The sequence below is a fragment of the Rattus norvegicus genome, chromosome 13 (genome assembly GCF_036323735.1).
Source record: "Rattus norvegicus strain BN/NHsdMcwi chromosome 13, GRCr8, whole genome shotgun sequence".
NCBI classification, from domain to species: domain Eukaryota; kingdom Metazoa; phylum Chordata; class Mammalia; order Rodentia; family Muridae; genus Rattus; species Rattus norvegicus.
The window spans coordinates 52,997,181-53,015,316 of NC_086031.1; positions in this window are offsets into that span (position 1 = coordinate 52,997,181).

Below are 18,136 nucleotides of genomic sequence, written 5' to 3' on the forward strand. Positions count from 1 at the left end.
GCTCATCCAGGTATGGGTGAGTGCAGTACAGTTTCTCAACCAGGTCAGAGATGATTGTTCTGGGCAATGAACACACCCGGGAACAGCTTTGGGAAACTTGTTCATTTATTGGGGGTAGGGTGATGTTAAAAGCTGTATTTAAGGCCCTAGGGAGGTGTCCAGGGTCTCTAGGGCAAGGGTTGTATGTCTGGGTACTGTTGGCCAGGGCAAGGGTTGGACGATGTTTCATCTATATATTCAGGGACTGTAGGGTTCGGGGGCAGGGGACCTTATGAAGCCAAACACGGAGTGAAGCCTGATAACTGTAGGATGATACATTCTTACTAGAGTTGATGGTGAGGAAAGCAGTTTTATGGTGCCAGATTAGGAGAGGGGAGGTAGCCAACTCCTCTTGACCTCGTGTTTGAGGTATCCAGGGTTGAAGCTTCCTTGACCCTTCCTCAGTAACCTTGGGTCATTACAGTCCCACAGTTCAGTATATCTGATTTTATGTTGAGGTCTTTGATCTACTTGGACTTGAATTTTGTGCTGGTTGATAAATAAGAATCTATTTACATTCTTGTATGTGCAGATATCCAGTTAGAGTGGCACCATTTGTTGAGGATGTTTTTTATCTATTCTGGCTTCTTTATTAAAAGCCAGATGTCCAAAGGTGTGTGTACTTATGTCTGAATCTTTGGTTTGATTCCATTAGTCAGCATCTCTGTTTTTATGCCAATACCATGCAGAGTTTTTTGTTTGTTCGTTTTGTTTTGTTTTAAAGAATTAAAGCTCTGTAGTACAATTTGAAATCAGGGATGATGACACACTCTTTCATTATACAGGATTGTTTTAGCTATTCTGTTTTTTTGTTTTTTCTATATGAAATTGAGTATTGTTATTTCAAGGTTTGTAAAAAAATGGCATTGACATTTTGATGGGAAGTGGGTTGAATCTGTAGATTGTTTTTGGTCGGTTTGCCATGTTTACTTTGTTGATCCTACTGAGCCATGAGCATGGGAGGTCTTTCCATCTTCTGATATCTTCTCCAACTTCTTTCATCAAAGACTTGAAGTTTTTATCATACAAAGTCTTTTATTTGCTTGGTTAGAGTTACCCCAATACATTTTATATTATTTGAGGCCATTGTGAAGGGTGTTGTTTCCCTGATTTCTTCCTCAGTCCATTTGTCATTTGTACGGCAGAGGGCTACTGATTCTTTTAGGTAGTTTTATATTCAGTAACTTCGCTGGAGGTGTGTGTCAGCGATAGGATTTCCCTGGGAGAATTTTTGGACTTGTTTATATATACTATCATATGATCTGCAAAACAATGATATTTTGACTTCTTTCTTTCCAATTTGTATGCCCTTAAACTCCTTCAGCTGTCTTATTGCTCTAGCTAAAACTTCAAGTACTATATTAAATAGATATAGAGAGAATGGGCAGCTTTGTCTTATTCCTGATTCTAGTTGGAGTTTCTCTAAAAGGCGATGTTGGCTATAGGCTTGCTGTAAATTGCCTTTATTATGTTTGGATATGTTTCCTGTATCTCTACTATGTCCAAGACTTTTATCATGAAGGGGTACTGGATTTTGTCAAGGGTTTTCCTGCATCTAATAAGATGATCCTGTGGAGTTTCTTTTTTTTCACTTTGTTTATATGGTGAATTACATTAAATGACTTTCATTTGTTGAACCATCACTGCCTCTATGTCTGGGATAGAGCCTACTTGATCATGGTGGATATTTGGATGTGTTCCTGAATTTCATTTGCAAGTATATTTTTTTAAAAAAGATTTATTTATTTAATGTGAGTGACTACACTGTAGCTGTCTTCAGGCACGCCAGAAGAGGACATCAGATCCCCATTACAGATGGTTATGAACCACCATGTGGTTGCTGGGAATTGAACTCAGGACCTCTGGAAGAGCAGTCAGTGCTCTTAACCACTGAGCCACCTCTCCAGCCCCCATTTGCAAGTTTATTATGGAGTATTTTTGCATCTATGTTCATAAGGGAAAGTAGTATGTAATTATCTTTTGTTGAATCTTAAATTTTCTTGTTTTAATTTTATATGATAGATGTTTTGCATGAATACATGTCTGTGCATCACATGCATGCCTGCTACCCAAGGAAGTCAGAAGAGAATGTTGGATCCCCTAGACTGAAATTTCAGGTGCTTGTCGGCCACCACATGTGTGCTGGGAAATGAATCCAGGTCCTCTGGAAGAGTAGCCAGTACTCGTAACCAATAAGGTACCTCTCTAGCCCCTTTGTTGAATCTTGTGTGTTTGGGGTGTCAGGGTGACTGTGGTCTCATAAAATGAATTGGACAATGTTCCTTTTGTTTCTACTTTAGGGAATAATTTGAGTAGTATTGACATTTGTTCTTCCTTGAAAGTCTGGTAGAATTCTGTGCTAAAAGTGTCTGGCCCTGGTCATGTTTTGAATGGGAGACTGTTAATGACTGATTCCATTTCCTTAGAGGGCATACGTCTCTATATTGTTTATCTGATCTTGATTTAACATGGTAAAAGGTATTTATTGAGAAAATTATCAATTTTTATAGGTTTTTCAATTTTGTGGAGTATAGGTTTTCAAAGTATAACCTACGACATAGCTGCCCAGTCTCCCCATATCTATTTAATGTTCATTGGGTTTCCTCAGTGTTTGTTGTTATGTCCTCCTTTTCATTTCTGATTTTGTTAATTCAGATATCCTCCCTCTATCTTTTAGTTAGTTTGAATAAGGTATTTGTCTGTCTTGTTAATTTTCTCAAAGAACTAATTCTTTGTTTCATTGATTCTATGTATTGTTCTCTCTGTTTCTATATAAATGATTTCAGTTCTCACTTTGATTATTTCTTGAAGTCTGCTTTCCTTGGGTGTACTTACTCCTTTCTGTTTGACTGCTTTCAGGTGTGCTGTTAAATTGTTAGTATGAGATCTCTACAAACCTTTTGTGTATGCAGTTAGTGCTATGAACTTTCCACTCAGCACCACTGTCATTATGTCCCATAAAGTTGAGTACATTGTGTGTACATTCATTTCTAGGAAGACTTTCATTTGTCTGTAATTTTAGCCTTGACCCAGTAGTCACTCAGTAGAGAGTTGTTCAATTTGCATGAATTTATAGGCTTCTTGTTGTTTCTGTTGTTAAAAATCAAACTTTAATCTATGGTGATCTTCTAGAATGCAGGAGACTATTTCAAATTTCTTGTATCTGTTTATCTGCTGAGATCTGTTTTATGACCTCTGGTTAGTCTGGCTAAGGGTTTACCTGTCTTGTTGATTTTCTCAAAGAACCAGCTCCTGGTTTTGTTGATTCTTTCTGTAGTCCTTTTTGTTTCTACTTGGTTGATTTCAGCTCTGAGTTTGATTATTTCCTGCCTTCTACTCCTCCTGAGTGTATTTGCTTCTGTTTGTTCTAGAGCTTTTAGGTGTGCTGTCAAGCTGGTGACATATGCTCTTTCCTGTTTCTTTTTGCAGGCACTCAGCGCTATGAGTTTTCCTCTTAGCACAGCTTTCATTGTGTCCCATAAGTTTGGGTATGTTGTACCTTCATTTTCATTAAATTCTAAGAAGTCTTTAATTTCTTTCTTTATTTCTTCCTTGAGCAAGTTATCATTGAGTACACCATTGTTCAACTTCCATGTGTATGTGGGCTTTCTCTGATTTTTGTTGTTATTGAAGACCAGTCTGTGGTGATCTGATAGGATGCATTGGATTATTTCTATCTTCCTGTATCTGTTAAGGCCTGTTTTGTGACCGATTATATGGTCAGTTTTGGAGAAGGTACCATAAGGTGCTGAGAAGAAGGTATTTTTTTTTATTTTAGGATGAAATGTTCTATAAGTATCTATTAAGTCCACTTGGTTCATAACTTCTGTTAGTTTCTCTACGTCTCTGTTTAATTTCTGTTTCCCTGATCTGTCCATTGATGAGAGTGGGGTGTTGAAATCTCCTACCATTATTGTGTGAGGTTCAATGTGTGATTTGACCTTTAGTAAGGTTTCTTTTATGAATGTAGGTGCCCTTGCATTTGGAACATAAATATTTAGCATTAATAGTTCATCTTGATTTTTCTTTTGATGAATATGAAGTGTCCTTCCTTATCTTTTTTCATAAATTTTGGTTGAAAGTTGATTTTATTCAATATTAAAATGATTACTCCAGATTTTTCTTTGGACCATTTGCTTGGAAAGTTGTTTTCCAGTCTTTTACTCTGAGGTAGTGTCTGTCTTTGTCTCTGAGGTGTGTTTCCTGCATGCAGCAAAATGCTGGCTCCTCTTTATGTATCCAGTCTGTTAGTCTATATCTTTTTATTGGGGAATTGAGTCCATTGATGTTAAGAGATATTAAGGAATAGTGATTGTTGCATCCTGTTACTTTTTTGTTAGAGGTGGAATTATATTTGTATGTCTCTCTTATTTTGGTTTTGTTGCACGGAGATTACTTTCTTGCTTTTTCTAGAGTGTATTTTCCCTCCTTCTTTTGGAGTTTTCCATCTATTTTCCTTTGTAGGGATGGATTTGTAGAAAGATATTGTGTAAATTTGGTTTTGTCACGGAATATCTTGGTTTCTCCATCTGTGGTAATTGAGAGTTTTGATGGAAACAGTAACTTGGGCTGGCATTTGTGTTCTCTTAGGGTCTCTATGACATTTGCCCGGATCTTCTGGCTTTCATAGTCTCTGGTGAGAGATCTGGTGTAATTCTGATAGGTCTACCTTTATATGTTACTTGACTTTTTCCCTTACTGCTTTTAATATTCTTTCTTTGTTTTATGCATTTGGTGTTTTGACTATTATGTGACAGAGGAATTTCTCTTCTGGTCCAATCTATTTGGAGTTCTGTATACTTCTTGTATGTTTATGGGCATCTCTTTCTTTAGGTTAGGGAAATTTTCTTCTATAATTTTGTTGAAGATATTTACTGGCTCTTTAAATTGGGAGTCTTCACTCTCTTCTATACCTATTATCCTTGGGTTTGATCTTCTCATTGTGTCCTTGATTTCCTGTATGTTTGGGGCTAGGAGCTTTTTCATTTTACATTACCTTTGACAGTTGTGTCGATGTTTTCTATGGTATCTTTCTTTCTATGGTATGCCCCTGAGATTCTCTTTTCTATCTGTTGTATTTTGTTGGTGATGCTTGCATCTATGACTCCTGATCTCTTCCCTAGGTTTTCTATCTCCAGGGTTGTCTCTCTTTATGCTTTTGTTATTGTTTCTATTTCCATTTTTAAATCCTGGATAGTTTCATTAAATTCCTTAACCCGTTTGACTGTGTTTTCCTGTAATTCTTTAAAGGATTTTTGTGTTTCCTTTTTAAGGGCTTCTACTTGTTTACTTGTGTTTTCCTGTATTTCTTTAGGGGAGTTATTTATGTCCTTCCTAAAATCCTCCATCATCATCATGAGATGTGATTTAACATCCAAATCTTGCTTTTCTGGCGTGTTTGGACATACAGTATTTGCTTTGGTGGGAGAACTGGGCTCTGATGATGCCAAGTAGTCTTGGTTTCTGTTGCTTAGGTTCCTGGGATTTCCTTTCACCACCTGGTTGTCTCTGGTGTTAGCTGGTCTTGCTGTCTCTGACAGTGGCTTGACCCTTCTGTAGGCTTGTGTGTCAGAACTCCTGTAGTCCTGTTTTCTTTCAGCCGGATCTGGGAACAGAGAGCTGCTCTTGGATTTTTGTGCCCTGAACCTCCAGATGGGTTGCTTGGTACAGAAAAGTTGGCCTTCCCTCTGCTCTCAGGTGTGTAGGTGCTTCTGGCGACTGGCTTTCAGGTCTGGGCACAGGTAGAAACTGAAAGCATCCTGCCCTGACTGCTCCTAGGTTCCTGTGCCCAGAGGGCACTCATGGCCCTAGACAATTTCCTCTTGGGTCAGGGATGTGAGCAGAAAGTAGTTGTCTCCTCTGAGTCCTCAGCAGTATCTACACTTCTGAGGGTCCAGCTCTCTCCCTCAAGGAATTTGGGAGCAGGGAGCTGTGGGACTGTTTCAGTTCAGTTCTGGGTGCAGGCAGAAACCAGCAGATTTCTGTTGCTGACTGCTCCTATATGGCTGTATACAGAGAAACTATGCAGTTTCCTCTTGGGCCAGGAATGTGAGCAGAAGTGGGCAGAAGTGGCAGTCTCATCTGAGGTCTTAGTTGTTCACACCTCTGAGAATTTAGCTCTCTTCTTCTTGAGATTTGGGTGCAGGGAGTGTGTACATTTAAGTCAGAATGTCATTAGTTCCATTATTTCTTTGTTTAGTTTTTCGTCTGGATGAGCTGTCCATTGGTGAGAGTGGGGTTTTGAATTTTCCCACTATTAATGTATGAAGGTCAAAGTGTAACTTAAGCTTCAGTTCTATTTCATTTACAGATGTAGGTACCCCTTGCATTTGGAGCATAGATGTTAATGAGTGAGATGTCATCTTGGTGGATTCTTTTCATTCGATGAGTATGAACTGTCCTTCCCTGTCTCTTTTGATTAATTTTGATTGGAAATCTGTTTTGTTGAATAGTAGAATGGCTGCACAAGGTTCATTTGCTTGGGAAATCTTCTCCAAATCTTTACACTTAGGTAATATCTATGTTTAATGTTGATGTGTGTTGTGATGGATCCTGTTTTCAAATCCATTCTTTAGTATGTGTCTTTTTATTGAGTTTTGGTTTTGCTGATGTGAAATTATTTATTTTCTGTGTTTCCTTGGGTGTAGATAACATCCTTCTGTTGAAGTTTTCCTTTTAGTATCTTCTATAATGTGGGATTTGTGGACAGATATTGTTTAAATTTAATTTTGTCATGGAATATTTTGTTTTCTCCATATATGGTAATTGAAAGTTTTACTGGGTCTAGTAGTCTGGGCTGGCATTTGTGGTCTCGCAGAGCCTGCAAGATATCTTCCCAGGCCTTTCTGGCTTTTAGAGTCTTTGTTGAGAAGTCTGGGATAATTCTAATAAGTTTGACTTTACATATTACTTGCTCTTTTCCCCTTGCAGTTTTTATTTCTTTGTTCTGTATGTTTAATGTTTTTATTATTATGTAAAAAGGAGACTTTCTTTAATATACCAGTCTATTTGGTGTACTGCAAGCTTTATGGGCATTTCCTTCTTGAGGTTATGGAACTTTTCTTCTATGATTTTTAAAAGAATATTTTCTGGGCCTTTGAGATGGGTTGATATTCTTCTCTTTCCTCTATTCCAATTATTCTAAGATTTGATCTTTTCATAGTGTCCCAGATTTCCTGAATGCTTTGTCTCAGAATTTTTTTTAATTTAATGATTCCTTTAACCAAAGTATCTATTTCTTCAATTATATCGTGAACACCTGAGGATCTTTCTTCCATCCTTCCATCTCTTGTATTATGTTTTTTTATCTTTATTAACTTGAGTATTTCTTATTTACATTTCGATTGTTATTCCCTTTCCCGGTTTCCAGGCCAACATCCACCTAACCCCTCCCCTTCTGTATGGGTGTTCCCCTCCCCATCCTCCCCCCATTATTGCCGTCCCCTCAACAATCACGTTCACTGGGGGTTCAGTCCTGGTAGACCAAGGCCTTCCTCTTCCCCTGGTGCTCTTACTAGGCTATTCATTGCTACCTATGAGGTCAGGGTCCAGGGTCAGTCCATGTGTAGTCTTTGGGTAGTGGCTTAGTCCCTGGAAGCTCTGGTTGGTTCGCATTGTTGTTCATATGAGGTCTCGAGCCCCTTCAAGCTCTTCCAGTCCTTTCTCTGATTCCTTCAACGGGGGTCCCGTTCTCAGTTCAGTGGTTTGCTGCTGGCATTCACCTATGTATTTGCTGTATTCTGGCTGTGTCTCTCAGGAGAGATCTACATCTGGTTCCTGTCAGCCTGCACTTCTTTGCTTCATCCATCTTATCTAGTTTGATGGCTGTATATGTATGGGCCACATGTGGGTCAGGCTCTGAATGGGTGTTCCTTCTGCCTTTGTTCTAAACTTTGCCTCCCTATTCCCTGCCAAGGGTATTCTTGTTCCCCTTTTAAAGAAGGAGTGAAACATTCGCATTTTGGTCATCCCTCTTGCCATCTCTTGTATTATTATGCTGGCGATGCTTGTGTTTGTACTTCCTGTTTACTTACTAAGATTTTCCATGTCCAGAATTTCCTAAATTTGTGTTTTCTTCATTTCTTCTAGTTCCATTTTTAATGCCTTGAACTGTTTTATTCATTTCCTTCAATTATTTGTTTGTTTGCCCATGACTTTCTTTAAGGGATTTATTTATTTATTCCAATTGTTTGTTTGTGTTTTCATGGCTTCTTTTAAGGGACTTAATAATTTCATCTTTAAGAACCTCAATCATCTTCATAAAGCTGATTTTAAAGTCGTGTGTGTGTGTGTTTCAGCTCTGTTGTAATAATCTTGGCTTGCTGTAATATGAGCTCTGGGCTCAGGGAGTGACATATTGCCTTGGCTATTGTTGATGTATTCCTACACTGGCATCTAGGCGTCTGGGTTTGGAGTGACTGTATGTCTAGCTGTTGATTTCTGAGTTTGTGTTTATTGGATTGGTGTTTTGTTCCTTGGTTTCTGTTCCCCCCCTGGTCTTCTGCTCTCTGTGGCCTGTGGTTGAGCAGGGGTTTTCCATTCAAGCTGGGGGCTGGACTTTTGTTTGCCATTTTATCATTTGGTTGAGCAGGGAGTTTCCACCTGAATTGGGAAGTGGGACACATTCAGATGAAAGGGTTAGGGATTCGGAACAGGATAGGGGGGCACTGAGAGAATTAAAGATTGGGGGAGAACAGCCTACTAGGACTTTTGGGGATGACATAACATTAGGTAGAACAGGAAGTCTTTGCCCCAGTTAGGGGATGGGCAAAGTCCATATCCTAAGAGTTCTGGCACTTCATTTCAATTTAGAAATCTTGAAAAGGCAGTATCTAGTTAACTGCCACACATTTATTTAATCAATAATAAAGTTGAGAGAAAACCACTTCCAGAAATATGAAGATGGGTTCAACAATACTCCTAACAGTTCATCGCTAGGAGGAGGAGGAGAAGGAGGAAGAAGAAAAGAAGGAGAAGAAGGAGAAGGAGAAGAAGAAGAAGAAGAAGAAGAAGAAGAAGAAGAAGAAGAAGAAGAAGAAGAAGAGGAAGAGGAAGAGGAAGAGGAAGAGGAAGAGGAAGAGGAAGAGGAAGAGGAAGAGGAAGAAGAGGAAGAAGAGGAAGAAGAGGAAGAAGAGGAAGAAGAGGAAGAAGAGGAAGAAGAGGAAGAAGAAGAGGAAGAGGAAGAGGAAGAGGAAGAGGAAGAGGAAGAAGAGGAAGAAGAGGAAGAAGAGGAAGAAGAGGAAGAAGAAGAAGAAGAAGAAGAAGAAGAAGAAGAAGAAGAAGAAGAAGAAGAAGAAGAAGAAGAAGAAGAAGAAGAAGAAGAAGAAATTTTTTCTTGCCTACAAATGGCACCTAAGAAATGGAATATACAAAGCAATCCACAATAGCAGAATAAAGCTCTTGTTTTTCTTTTTGCACTAAAGATCAAAGTGAGGGCTGAGTGTCTGAGAAACAAGTCCATGCAGCACAGAGACCTCAGCCCTTACTTCTTCTGTATGGAGTTTTAACAGAACTATTCTGCGTAGTTACTCAATTTAGTCCGGTAGAAACTGCAAAGTACAAAGAAAACATAATTGCACATGTGAAAGCTTGGCAAATGGAAATTAAATCAGACTTGTATGTTAGCAATAAAAGCATGAAAGGGATGCTCCCAGCCAAGTTTTCTTGTAGCATAGATAGTCTCTATGAGATTTGAAACTTCAATATGCAGATATTCATTGAGGCCATGCTCATATTTTCATGTTTCATTTCCTTTTTGCCACTAGATTTTTGTCCGCCCTTATTTGAATTTCTACAACCCCTCATCACAATAAAATGCAGACATTAAGATTGTTTTCATGACTATGTTCTCTATTGTCTTTGAATTCCTTTAACTTATATATTAGTAAACTTGTCTCCCAAAGTTATCCTTCTCTCGTCATTATGCCTCTTAAGGACCTAATTCCTAGGTATTTGAGAAATTCACTGGAAGTCTCTTTGGCAGTGAGCTTTTTCTTGATGGATTTGGCGGAGATTTTGATAATATAATAGCACTATATTCATCTTTGCTATACTAGTTTGTTTTAATTCTTGGGACTTGCTCCCTACTCTTGCAAAGCTTAGCATAAAGCTTACCATAAAGACTCATACTCTACTTGTCTTGGAGTTTGTAATTAGCAAGAGGAATAATTCCCTTTTTCTCACTCTGACCATTGAGTAGGGTCTATAAACAGGTCTTTCCCAGGCTCCCATTAAATACTCTCTGGCTTCTAGAACTAAAGCTTAGGAAGCACCTTGGAGCAATTTAAAATGTTTTTTTTTTACCGTTATCTTATGTAAAAGACTTTAAGATGGGTCATGAAAATAAGAGTAGTTAAAATAAGGGCTATGAAACAAACCCCCAGGAAGAAAAATCCAGCATTGTGCACAGTGGCCACAGTTTTTATAAACCTGCCTCTGGGGGGCAGTAGGGTGCAGAGGGTGCATGTGGTTTCCCATTGACTTCAAATCCACCCCGACACTAACCAGCTGTGTGATCTGTGCCTCGGTTTACTCTGTGAAGCAGGTACCCTTGCAAATCCTCCCCTATAGGGTTTTATTCAGATTAAATGAGGTACTTCCTGCCATGCACACACAATTGTGTCTGGTACAGAATAAATGTTCAATACAAGCTCACTTTACCATTATCAGAAGAACAGAATGACAGCTTTTGTATGGTCTACATCATTATGGAAATTTAAGCAGAGGTAGAATAAAAAAAATGGTAGAAAATTTATAGGCAAAATGTAAGCATTAAAAAGCTCCTACAACCCCAGAGGTTTGTGTTTCTCTCATTTTATTTCAAATATCAAAATGTCTTTTAAATGTGGCAATGGTGGTAGTCACCCACATTACATGCTTTTTCCTGGGTGGTACCATTCTCGCTATATAATCTCTTTCGGGCAATCTGGGAACCTCAAAGTAGAACAAAGAAAACCACACTTAAGTCCATCCATGTGCTGAACTTATAGAGCAAACCAGTTATGGCTGCTAGGGACCCAAAAACATATAAAGTGGTCATTGTAATATATTGTTAACGAGAATAAACATTACAAACATTACTAGTGTTTACAGTAATTTAAAATGTAAATTCTCTTTGAATTTCCTACTCCACTTCAATTTTTTTTCCTGAGGAAAAATAAACAACATTATTGAAGGGTACATTTAAAAGTCTTTATTGGGGCATTGATTGTAGCAGTAAAAACAGGTATAGTCTGACTATCTAGCAATAATTCAATGTGGATACTTTTACTGTGGAATGTTAAGGGACTTTCAAATAATGATTTAGATTCTGTTTTTATAGTCGAGGGGTTTGGGATATATTGGTAACTGTGAAAGAAAGTTCCAGCAAGTTATTTATGACATACATCAAGTAGTGCGTGCACACACACACACACACACACACACACACACACACACACACTCATATATGCACACACATACACACATTTACACACATACACAGATACACACACATACCATAGATGCATACATACTCATACATGCACATGTATACACACATTTACACATGCACACATACACACACTCACACATGCACATATATATTCACCGACACACTCGCACATAGTGTATTCACACACATGCATACATTCATGCACACATAAATACATTTTCACACATGCTCATAATCACACACTCATACGTTCACATAGACCTTCACACACACACACACATACACACACACAAACACACACTTTTAGTCCTCTTAGACCTCTCGTAGTACCTATGTCTTTTATCTTCTTTCATTTAATATCTGACAATTAATGGTTTATATAATAGCACCTAGTTTTCTAGTCATCTAACATTGATGAGTTAGTATGGTCCCAACACTTGGTTTAAATTTGAATTCAAATAACTGATTTTTGTAGTTGGTGTTATTTGGACTGTATCTGCTATGTTTCCAGGTTGGTCTTGAACTCTTGGGCTTAAGAAATTCTCTTGCCTTAGACTCCCAGTCAGGACTACAGGTCTCCATCATTGTATCTGGCTAACTTACATTCATTTTTAACCCTTAAAAAATAGAGAAGCTGCCAAGTTTTCTCTTGTTTTTTTTCCATTTGTATAATTTCATAGTCCTTCTTATTTTATTTTCTGTAGGCTTAGGAGCTGAACCCAAGGCCTCACCTGTGCTGTGCAAGCCATGTATTACTGAGCCATGCCCTAGCTCTGCTTTTCCTTCTGAGCATCGCAAGTAATCTTACAAAGCAGTAATAAATCCCATTTGATCTGTTTTCTTAATGCAGAATCTGACTACCCCCCCTACACACAAACACACACACACACACGCACACACACACAGACACGCAAACCTACATGCATGCACACACACATCCTTTGTTGGTTATTTCAGCTAAAGTCCTCCCTGTTGGGTCCTGGGAACCTCTTGGGTCCCTGGCATCTGGGACTTTCTAGTGGCTACTTCCAGTTCACCCACCCACACTGCTACATACCTACTTTCAAATTCCTGACCCTCTGTACTTCTCCCTCATCTCCTCCCATATCTGATCTGGTGCCCCCCTTCTCCCTCCTCCTCCTCTCTCCTTCTAAGATACCTCTCTCCCTCTACTTCCCAGAGATTATTCTCTTCCCTCTAATGAGTAGTACTATAGCATCCACACTTTGGTGTGATTTTTCTTCTTGGGTTTTATATGGTCTGTGAGTTGTATCGTGGGTATTCTGAACTTTCTGTCTAATATCCATTTATCAGTGAGTACATACCATGTGCGCTCTTTTGTGACTGGATTACATTACTCAGAATATTTTCAAGTTCCATCCATTTGCCTATGAATTTTTTGAAATCATTGTTTTTAATAGTTGAGTAGTACTACAATTTTTGTATCCATTCCTCTGTTGAGGGACATCTGGGTTCTTTCCAGCTTCTGGCTATTATAAATAAGGCTGCTGTGAACATAGTGGAGCATGTGTCTTTGTTATATGTTGGAGCATCTTTTGAGTATATGCCCAGGAGTGGTATAGCTGGATCCTCAGGTAGAACTATTTCCAATATTCTGAGGATCTACCAGACTGAAACTGCACAATCATCTTATTAGATGCTGAAAAGGCCTTTTACAAATGCAACACCTCTTCATGATAAAAGTCTTGGAGAGAAAAAGAATTCAAGGTCCATACCTAAACATAGTAAAAGCAATATACAGCAAACCAGTATTCAACATCAAACTAAATGGAAGCAATCCCTCTGAAATCAGGGACAAGACAAGACTGCCCACTCTCCCCCGATCTATTCAATATAGTACTTGAAATTCTAGCCAGATTAATTAGGCCACAAAAGGAGGGATACAAATTGGAAAGGAGGAAGTCAAGATATCATTATTTTCAGATAATATGATAGTATACATAAGTGACCCCCCCAAAAAATCCAGGAGAGAACTCCTATAGCTAATAACTTCAGCAGAGTGGCTGGATACAAAATTAACTCAAACAATTCAGTAGCCTTCCTAGAGGAAGGATACTCAAAGGATAAAGGATAAAGTGGCTGAGAAAGAAATTAGGTAAATGATACCCTTCAAAATAGTCACAAATAATATAAAATACCTTGCTGTGACTCTAACCAAGTAAAAGATCTGTATGACAAAAACTTCAAGTCCCTGAAGAAATAAATTGAAGATGATCTCAGAAGATGGAAAGATCTCTCTTGCTCATTTGTTGGCATGATTAATATAGTAAAAATGACCATCTTACCTAAAGCAATCTCCAAATTCAATGCAATCCCCACCAAAATTCCAACTCAATTCTTCACAGAGATAGAAAGAGCAATTCTCAAATTTATCTGGACTAACAAAAACCCCACGAAATCAAAAATCATTTTCAAAAGAATTTCTGGGGGAATCACCATCCCTGACCTCAAACTTTACAACAGAGCACTAGTGATAAAAAATGTATAGTATTGGTACAGAGACAGTCAGGTAGATCAATAGAATAGACTTGAAGACCCAGAAATGAACCCGCACACCTATGATCACTTGATCTTTGACAAAAGAGCTAAAACCATCCAGTGGGGAAAAGATAACATTTTCAACAAATGGTAATGGTTCAATTGGTGGTCAGCATGTAGACGAATGCAAATTGATCCATTCTTATCTCATTGTACAAAGTTCAAGTCCAAGTAGATCAAGGACCTCCACATAAAACCAGATACAATGAAACTAATAGAAGAGAAAGTAGAAAAGAACCTCAAACACATTGGTACAGGGAAAATTTTCCTGAACAGAAACACCAATGGCTTATGCTCTAAGATCAAGAATTGACAAATGGGACCTCATAAAATTGCAAAGCTTCTGTAAGGCAAAGGACACTATCAATAGGACAAAACGGGAACCAACAGATTGGGAACAGATCTTTACAAACCCTACAGCCAATAGAGGTCTAATATCTAAAATATACAAAGAATTCAAGAAGTTAGACTCCAGAGAACCAAATAACCCTATTAAAAATGGGCTACAGACCTAAATAGAGAATTCTCAACTGAAGAATCTCAAATGGCTGAGAAACACTTAAAGATGTGTTCAACCTCCTTAGTCATCAGGGAAATATAAATGAAAACAACCCTGAGATTTCACCTCACACCAGTCATAGTGGCTAAGATCAAAAACTCAGATGACAACAGATGTTAGCGAGTATGTGGAGAAAAGGGAACAAACTTTGCTCTTAAACAGCTTTCTTACCTCCATAGGAAGAAACCAGGGAAAATACTTTGAATCCAATATGCAGTCACAGAGGCTTTCAACTGTTTATGGACATTAAAGGAGAAATTGACAGTTGAGAGTGGTGGCTCATCCCTTTAATTCCAGCACTCTGGAGGCAGAGACAAGTGGATGTCTGTGAGTTCAATGCCAGCCTGGTTTACAGAGTAAGTTCCAGGACTACACAGAGAAACTCTGTCTTGAAAAACCAGGGCGGGGGTTGGGGAGAAAATTCACTCTATAGTGATGTAGAGATATAGGCTCTATGGAGGGTAAAAAATATGAACACTGGAATATATTATGTTAAATTGTACTTTAATATTGAGAGAGTTGCTTATGTAATACATTGGAGATACATTATTGTTTCTCTCATTTATTTCTATAAACACGTCATCTGCAAGCAGCAGAGAGCTGGTAGCATAACTGCTCAACAGCCCAACAGGTGCCTGAAATGCGCAAGGCCCTGGGTTCAATCCTTACCACAAAAGTGACGACAGCCAAAAGTAACCCGGAAGTGAGTTGCTCTGTTGTCTGTCCCCATGTGACAGGTTCATACTGTGGTGGTTTCTTTCTCCAGATGAGGGAGAGCAAATCATCTGGGGTCAGGCCCCAGGACAGTCTTCTCTGCTGTCAGTCTATAAATAGCTTAGTGGGAATCTCCAAGTTGATTTGATTGCTTCTTGCTGAAGTTGTTACATGGAAACAGTAGAATGTGTATTTATAGTATTTATGGCAGACCCTATGGTTGGAAAGAGTGAGAAGCACAGTCTACCCTATATTCTAGCTCAGTGTTGTCCTAGAGCTTCCAGGAGAGATCACTTCCAATGTGAGTAGATACCATTTGAAATATGGCTGCTGTGATTAGAAACATTATTTCAAATTTTACATGATTTTTGTTCATTTAAGTCTAAATAAGTAGCCATTTCTAATGGCCACTGACTAATGATTAGTGACTATTGAACAACCTAGTTCTAGATAAGTTCTCAGAATCCAGCAACCAATCTATGCTTACAGTTTTTAACCAATTATATCACATCATACACAGAATTGCTTTATCCACAGTTAAATCTGTAATTCTTAGCAAGAATTCACTGAACTAAATTTCTCCTGTCATTTCTTACTGCAATTAAGCCCTGTTAATGACCTAAAGTTAAAATATTTTTCTCAGAATGACTAGTAGTTTGGTTCAGCTCACATGACCAATGGCATTTTAAAACTATCTACAAATATTCTAGTCTAAAGCTTTTGAGGATCTCAGTTACAGCATAGAGAATTCAATTAGAAGTCAGAGCTCTACACTTTAGATGCTGAAGCAAGAATGTGTCTCTCCAGAGAACCAAGGGAAGGAAATGTGTTTCCTTTGGGGAAAGAAAAGTATACCTGGGAGCTTGGAAAGATGGCTCAGCAGGTAAGGGCACTTACTGTATTTGTAGAGGACCCTGGTTCTAGTCTCAGCACTTACTTGGTGGCTTACAACTATCTGTAATTCCAGTTTCAGGGGATCTGACACCTCTTCTGGCCTCTTTGGCTCTTGCATGTACTTGGTGCACAGATGTACACTCAGGTACACACACACACATAAAATACAATATGTATGTATACACTTGAAGCTTGCCTGCCTCTTTATTATGAGGTACCTAGCTTAGTTTCCTGAACCTCTTGAGTCTACAAGCCTTCCTGAGTATGCAGCTTGGATGCAGTAAGTTCCAAATGAGAAGGTATCTTAGGAATAACCAGAAATGATCAACTTTGAAAAGAGACCACCTTGATTCGTTCTAAGAAGTAAGCCACTGTTCTTAACAGCTAAAGTCAGGCATTCTAAACCTTTAGCAAATATTTTGAGTTTTCGCACACGAACATCAAAACAGAAAAGTCTAATAGATAGGACATGCTTCTTCCATTTGCAAGTGGGCTGGGTATAAAATTGCTTGTTACTTTCTAGAGGCTCTGACTACATTGTTACCTCAAAGCAATGGTAGATCATCCTGCAAAAACTGCCATCTACAGCCACAAAGTAGATGACTATACTGCTACTCCTAATTATAATAGCCTGAGTGAGCTTGGGGGAACAGTCAGAGCAAGAGAAGCAGGAGGCAGGGCTGATGACCATGTTGGTACAGGGCTGAGAGAGTGAGAACAATGTGGTGGGATTATACAGGACAGGGAGAGTAGCGAGGCTCAGAGGTGCATGTGTTTTCTGTGCATAAACTCCATGTGGTTCTCTGATCTAGCTTCAAGAGAAAAAAGCAAATCCGTTCAAAGGAATGCAGATAGAGGTCTATAGCTAGTAGCCTCTCCTTCAGAATATAGCTCAGGTTTTGGGCCGAGCCATGATCTTCTTGGTCAGCCTCCAGCCGATAATTGAGCACTAAGGGAGATTAAGGCCTTGTCATCCCTGCCCAACATGGGTTCTCCGAACACAATATTTTTCTAAGCTCTGTATTACAGCGGCTGAGGCTTTGCCAGATCTGCCTTCTGGCACGAGATCTCCCTGCCAAATATTCTTAACTTCCTCGATTTCTTTTCACAGGGCTCGGCTCAGCATCATGCCTGGAAGGCTTTGCCTGCGCAAATTCTGCAACCTCATCTTTTGATCTTTCACGGGTCTTGTTACCCAATAAACTGTTGGCTCTTTGAGCGCTGCATCAGCATCTGCTTCCTGAAGGACCCAACAGTTCTTTGTGAAGGAGAATATAAACACATACAGGCACCGAGTAAATCTGATACAAATGCCGATCCGGGAGAGTTTGAATTCCCTGTACACAAGTGACAGGAAAATGCTCCACCATCAGTCACATCTCTCTGACTCTACTTAGCACTCCCTAACGCTTTTAATGAAAGGGAGAAATTGAGCTTACGCTTTTTCAGCATTTTTAATTATCATTTCAGAGGACTATTCGCATTTGCTCATGCCACTTCTCTGAGCGGAATATGTTTGCTATGTTGAAAGGCCCGGGTTTGGAATTCTCAGGAGAATTCGCTTGCATCTGGTTTTGCCTGCCATTTCGGTATTTATTGAAAGGAGGACTGGGCACGATTTTAACTTAAATTCCATCCTTTATAATTTATGAATCCATATCAGCATAATCGTAATTGAATTTGAAACAGTAAGGTATTGGTTGGGAAAAAAATCCTCTTTGTTACTATAAATTTTCTATTCTTCACCAAAAATCTGAGATGACGATATCAATGACTCCCTGACATGAAAATTACTGAAGTAAAGCCACACAAATACAAAAGCACACCTAGAAGATGCCTCAGGAGTGTCAGTTTGGTGCCAACATTTATGTGCTTGATATTTACGTTCAGCGCAGAAAAGTTATGTTTGAAAACAAAGGAATTATTTATGGTTTTGTCTG